The 6,979-nt window shown below is 41.7% G+C and overlaps 1 long non-coding RNA gene across 2 annotated transcripts; it reads right to left on the reverse strand.

Moving 5' to 3' along the window:
- Positions 1-4,104: 4,104 nt before the first annotated feature.
- LOC143099257 (uncharacterized) lies at positions 4,105-6,752 on the reverse strand. 2 transcript variants are annotated; one of them, XR_012981458.1, is made up of 3 exons: positions 6,425-6,752; positions 5,491-5,628; positions 4,105-5,240 (listed from the first exon to the last, which is right to left on the reverse strand). It is a non-coding gene; the product is annotated as an uncharacterized LOC143099257 (long non-coding RNA). The 2 variants fall into 2 exon arrangements; XR_012981459.1 differs by having other exon boundaries at positions 5,333-5,628.
- Positions 6,753-6,979: the final 227 nt, after the last annotated feature.

A 6,979-nucleotide genomic window follows, 5' to 3' on the forward strand; every position in this document is an offset into this window, starting at 1 on the left:
CAATGTTTGTAATGTTTGTACATGTTCATATCATTTTGTATTTGTATTTTCTTTAATTATTATTATTCCTGTGAACACTTTGGCAATGCATCAAATGGTTTGTCGTGCCAATAAAGCATATTTGAATTTGAATTTGAGTGAGTGAGTGAGTGAGTAGAGAGGTGGAGTAGAGAGGTAGAGTAGAGAGGTAGAGTAGTAGAGTAGAGAGGTAGAGTAGAGTAGAGAGGTAGAGTAGAGAAGTAGAGTAGAGAGGTAGAGTAGAGTGAGTGAGTGAGTGAGTGAGAGAGGTAGAGTAGAGAGGTATAGGTAGAGTAGAGAAGTAGAGGTAGAGTAGAGAGGTAGAGTAGAGTAGAGTAGAGTGAGTGAGTGAGTGAGTGAGTGACGCCACTCTTGACCTAAATATGTATGTGAATGGCTAGGATGAGAGCTCTATCTAGTGTGTAGCATTAAAAGAAGTGGGCATGCATGGTGAATATCTGTCAGGATTCCCCCATGCACACCACACTTACCCTGTGTAAGATGTATGTCTCCTCTGTAATGTGTGCATTAAAATAAGTGAGGCATGCAGATAGACACCTGATGAGGTATCTAACTGCACTCCACCCTTACCCTAGCCTGTTTTGTAGTTTTGTTTGTGTTTTATGAATGTCACCTAATATGTAGTGCAATTAAAAGAGAGTAAGCGTGCTGTGTGCTTCCAGGACAAGGCATGTGAATGAGCGTATGAGGGGGGTGCACAACGGGGGCCCAGGGCCAATGGATAACCCACAGGACCCAACCAATGCCAAACCCACACAGCGACCCACCAGGACCGAGTCTCCCAAGCCATCCAATGGGGCCCCGGCAGAATGACAATGAGAGAGGCAGAGAGAGTGAAATTAGAAAAGTTAGAGTAGAGTAGAGAGGTAGAGTAGAGAGGTAGAGTAGAGAGGTAGAGTAGAGTGGTAAAGTAGAGTGGTAAAGTAGAGAGGTAGAGTAGAGTAGAGTAGAGTGAGTGAGTGAGAGAGGTAGAGTAGAGAGGTAGAGTAGAGTAGAGAGGTAGAGTAGAGTGAGTGAGTGAGAGAGGTAGAGTAGAGAGGTAGAGTAGAGTAGAGAGGTAGGGTAGAGTAGAGTGAGTGAGTGAGTGAGGTAGAGTAGAGAGGTAGAGTAGAGAGGTAGAGTAGAGTAGAGTAGAGAGGTAGAGTAGAGTAGAGTAGAGAGGTAGAGTAGAGAGGTAGAGTAGAGTAGAGTGAGTGAGTGAGTGACGCCACTCTTGACCTAAATAAATTAAAATATGCTTTATTGGCACGACAAACCATATGATGCATTGCCAAAGCGTTCACAGGAATAATAATAATTAAAGAAAATACAAATACAAAATGATATAAACATGTACAAACATTACAAACATTGTTACACTTCCGTCACACACACACACACACACACACACACACACACACACACACACACAGCACGTCACAACCATACAAGACCATTGTCTGTACACGTGCATAGGAAAACCAAGACAGGACAAAACAAAACAAAACAAACAGGAGACATGGTGTAACAGACTGGGGCTGGGGAGCAGTGTTATGTTGAAGGGTGGAGGTAGTGGGGTGATTATCTTAAGTAATGCCTTCTCTCAGGTTATGGAGTGAGGACACATAACTGGCTGCCAGTATGCATGTGCTGGTGTCCACACCCAAAACTACAGCAAGTTTTTTCTGTTCCTCCAGTTTTGTGAAGTTGGGAATGATGTTGTTCAAAATGGTGAAATATTTGTCTCTTTGGGACCGATATTTGTCACAGTGTAGCAGAAAGTGCACCTCTGACTCTACCTCCCCTGTCATACAGTGACCACATGTGCTTTGCGCTTTGGACAGCCATGACTTCTTGTGCCTGCCTTTCTCTATGGCTAGACTGTGGTCACTCAGCCTGTACTTGGTGAGGATCTGTCTGCTTCGTATCTCTATCAATTGGCAGAGTATCTCCACACTGTCAGTCTTTTCGTATGCCAATGTAACATTCTAGTTTGTGTTATAATTTTGTTTCTTTCTTCCAGGGTTCCAAATAAGAATTTTTGTTGTTCTTGTTAATTTGGTTGATTCTGATTGGTGGTTGGGAAGCAGTACTGGTCTGGACAATTTGTGGGTTAGGGGTTATTGGGTTAGTTAAATCTGAGACCAACTGACATAGGGGACTGGGCTTAGGGATGGGGATTCTTTTTCCAGACTATCGCTACAGCTGTCCAAGGCTTTTGCGGCGTTTTGCATTGCTTGACGCTGTTCCCTTGTTGGTTTGGAATTTGGTCACCTGTCTGATCAATGAGTTCAGGTCTATGGCTGTTTTCATCATCAGGTGTGAACGGAATTATTTTCACAAATGCAGGAGTAGAAAATACCTGTCTTCAATGTAGGTTATACCCTGAATACTCAGATCCTATGGCCATACAGTAAATCCTCAAATTATGGCCGAGATTATATTCTCTATAGCCGGGCCTCTGATAATAGCCAGGGGCATTGTTTATTCGAACAAATAAAGGCCAGGGTAATAATTGCCATGTGGGCTAGGCCTATTGGTCCACTTTTTTTATTGTTGATTTTTTTTTTATTGTTACGGTTTGATTCATATTCGTAATAAACCACACAGGAAGGAATAGGCCTACACACCTCTCTCTCACACACACGTGTGTGAATGTGTAGCCTATGTTGTTACATTTGCAATGAGTTTAATTTAGCCTAATTTTTGGGGGGCAAATGTTTAAATACAAAGTAAAATAAATGATAGTTTTGGCTTTGGAAAGTAATTGTTTCACTCATTATACAAATAGGCGCTGTTAAGGCTGTGGCAGGTTAAAGCGGCATTGGGCTTCTTTTGGGCTTCTTTTTGAGGTGAGAGTTGCTTATTTGTCTCGCAAGAGTTGGCAACACTGGACCAGCGCGAAATCATTTCCAACCATGTTTCCAACCGGGGACAACACGCGAACCCTTTCCTCCAAACAATGTTTTTTATATAGTTAATAGCAGTTATTTCAGGAGTAATCGTGTAAATAATAGTGTTTTGGTATTGAATGTTATATTTACCATCGTGTATTTTATATCGTGTGTGTGAAACCGGTTAACGTTAACGTTAGCAACATTGTGCAGTGCTTAATATCTGACTGCCATCCTGATGCATGGACTGGTGCATGGTCTGCTCTTGGACCACCATATTCAGTTTATTAACTTGCTGTGAATTATTACACAAAATGTTCATTAAATGTACGAAGAAGTATTTCTAGGTTAATGATTGATGATATGGCTCGTACAGTATGAAGGCTACAGTAGCCTAGCTAATGTTAACTAGCATTACCAACCTCACCACACAACTTCGTAGGTTTGATAGGTCTTGTCCCTCATGCTGGCCCTTACAAAACCCACAAGCTGACCCTCGACACACAACAGTCAATAATGTGACCCGATTTAAAGTGGTTTTCACCCCTTTGGACACTCTTGATGTCGTCCTTGAAACAGTGAAAGATTCACGGGGGCATGGACGGTTTGCTAGTTCTAACCATTTTACTGCAGTGTCGTAGCATCCAGCCTGTGCTATCAGCTAGCTAGCTAGTTCAAAGGTTTAAGTACTTAATGGGGATATACCGGGCTTTTCAAGCCTCGACTAAGTTGATGTTTCATATAAACAACAATTCATATTCATAGAAACAACAAGGTCACTAAAACATAATATATTTCATACCTGTGTTGCAGCATGTAGGCTAATGTTAGCAGCATTATAATGACATTCTAATGTCTGAAAGGCTAATTATTAGCCTGTCGGCTAACTGAAAAGTTAAGTGTTCAAACTAGCATTTCCAGTGTTCTATTTGATGGTGTATTGGCCCTGACTAAGTTCGTGTTATATATAAACCACAATCCTTGTTGATACAAGTACCAATATTCGTCAAGAAAGTTTTTAATCACATTAAGAATTTCGCCATAGGCAGTAAAAGACTCCGCCATCTTTGTCAATAATTTTCGCTGATAAAGTTTCAAACTATGACCTTAACGGCCTTTCCACCAATCAGAGGCATCACTGTGGGATTGTGGGTAATGAAGTACTTATCCAAGACATTGTGAATAAAAGACATTTATCTCAAAACAAGGTTAGTGCCCCGTGAACTTTTGGAGTCTATATGAGCATACACAATCGCTTAGTACAGCCGTAGCTGGTTTTGAGTCTACCATGTGCAGTTAAGTTTTTATGGCTTATACCCGAATTGTCAATGGAGAAATTGCATTGAATTCTTACTTCCAGAAACTCCTGTGGGCGGGACTGTGATGCTCAGCCAAATTACTCTGGGGGGGGATCGTGCAGGAGACACTGTGCAGGCAGGAGTCAGCAGGATCCGTGTATACAGCCCAAAGATGAGGGCAACTAAGACACCTTAAAAAATGACGCAAACGGGTTTGTAAAGAGCAAAACATGAAGAGCGGAAAGAGAAGATTGACCTGGGTGTGATCTGGAAAACATTGTTAGAAGGATGCGGTGACCAGTGTTTCCCACAGAATTGAATTCCAATTGTGGTGGTTGGTTTGCAATTTAATACAACCTGGAAAATCATTGTGTGGTGGTCAATGTTGATATTGTGGTAGGCCGCTACAAATAAGTCAATGTATGGGAAACACTGGGTGACCCCATGGGTGGTGGCACCAATCCAGGGAAAGAGGGGTGAGGGAGAACCAGGACGCGGTCCCTGGCTGGGGAAGAGACACGGGCACGAACGCGGTTCACGCTACACGCTGGTGTAGGGGAGAGTGGGGTGAGTTGTGCCAGTTTTTACTTAAAGTGACTTTAAAGGGAGGCCATGATAGCAATGCTTCCAACTACAATATGAACATATATTTCAGGATGTGGTGCATCTCTGGGAACAATCACTTTCGATCTGAAATATAGTATTTAAGAGATATAGCTTTCTGAAAAAAAGTGGTCTTGTGGCACAACTTGCCCCCGGTGCGGGGTAAGTTGTGCCTTTGAAGAGAATCCATTGGGGTAAATTGTGCCATAGATTATTGAAGTAAAACAGTATATTTTGATCTCAGACACAGTAATGCTTTATAAAAGCTAGACAAATTCAATACAAAATTACTTATTTAAAGTTATTTTACAACATCAAAGGCCAGTTTTCTACAAGCCTATTGCGCCACATGAGCACATCAAAGGTCATTTTCCGTTGCCACACCATTTCATCCATGTTGTAGATCTTGTGTGGAGGGAAGTCATACCTGAAATGAGATTAAAGTTTTGTTGATCAGAGAAGTTTACAGCAGATTTAGGTGGTTGGATGTGGTTGTGTAGATGTCAACTCTGCTACTACCTAGAGATGATGTTCCCCCTCTCCTTCCCAGGCTTCCTGGTCAGTGTGTGTGTGTGAGAGAGAGAGGGAGAGAGAGCATGTGTGTGTGAGAGAGAGAGAGAGAGTCCTGTACACAGGAGTGTCTTTCTGGGGCTGACATGTCAAAGCCATATGATTACCTGTCCATCACTTTAGGTTATCAAATAACTCCCCCACGTTGTGCCTATTAATGGCAGTAGCTCTACCAACAGAGGTTGCTTCAGAAGTGCGGCATGACAAATGACGGCGTGCTTTAAAGGCTCCAAACCAATCACATCCTAGAAAATATTAAAAGTTTATTAGTATTATTAGCATATCTCTTAAATTGTCCCTTATTGAGCCCTTGAGTCCCTTGTGTTTAGATAAGTTGAAGCTATACGCTCTAAATAAGTACCCAATTTTGCTTCTCTTATCTGCATGAGCATTCCTGGGAAATAATTGATAAACTTCCCTTTTACTTCTTTCCCTTTTTATTAATAAATGCACATAACCAAACCTGCTTTTTCCTCTCTGATCCAGCTGGCAGGGATATCGATGTCATTTCTTTTTGCGTACTCAAGAGCAAGTTCACAGCATTTCATGGGACTTAGACCGTGAAACATTACTGCTAGTGCCTTAATATGTTCTGCCAGCTCCTTCTCCAAACAGTATGCCCTGCCTGTCTTCTTATAACTCTGTAGCATGATGGTATATTTCTATTTTTGGTCTAAAATTAAGACTGTCACATAGTTTTAGTGATAAAATGTAAGGATAAAATGCACAATTACAATAAAATAATGTTTAAAACATTTATAAGTGGGGGTGAGTTGTGTCACTGGCACAACTTAACCCAGGCCCTTTGGCACAAATCACCCCAACCCCACCATTTTGGAAAAAATGCATCATCCATCAGATTTGAGCTAACATCATGCTAGCTGTATAGACTCATAATGTAGCTTACCAAAGCACTAAAACATGTGTGAAATCTTTTCAAACTTGTCTATAACTGTTTTGACACAACAATCAAAAAAACACGATCATAGAAATTTTACTTTGAAAGGCAAAAAACAGTTTTTTCAACTTAAATGTGCTTACCTGTCATGCAATGAGGCTCTCTTCTTTGCAGGATGAGTGAAATGGCTGTGTCTTCAAAAATGTGTGGTCACATGACCCAATTTTTTCTATAGTTTCCTAGAAATAGGGGGTGGCACAACTTCCCCACTGGCACCAATCACCCCACTCTCCCCTACCTGTGCTCCCATGGTCAGCTAGGGAAGGCTTTAATATGCTGGCACTCAACACAGAGGAAGGCGGGAAAAAAAAAAACTCCCAAACACTTTAAAGGAGAAAAAATTCCTTCCTTGCCCTCTTAGCAATGAGCGACAGAGCAACAGCTCCTGTGCATCAGCTGCCTTACAGCCAAAGCCGGTGTTGTGCCCCTTCTGGTTTTTCCACCTACTGGTTTCCGAGCTGTTTCCAAGCCTGTCCAGATGTCATGTATACCTATCAACAGCAACTGACTGCTACCCACGTCGACAGATTCGCTACATATTCATAAACAGTTTACTGGCCTTTGCATGTCGCACCTCAATAAAAACTGCACTGAACTGAACTGAATACCTGAGCACTATATTACTTTAACATTTTCCA

Source organism: Alosa pseudoharengus, unplaced genomic scaffold, assembly GCF_046254945.1.
Source record: "Alosa pseudoharengus isolate Yale_2024_CS ecotype anadromous, Long Island Sound unplaced genomic scaffold, YU_APseudo_1.1 YU_APseudo_1.1_scf_26, whole genome shotgun sequence".
Lineage (NCBI taxonomy): Eukaryota > Metazoa > Chordata > Actinopteri > Clupeiformes > Clupeidae > Alosa > Alosa pseudoharengus.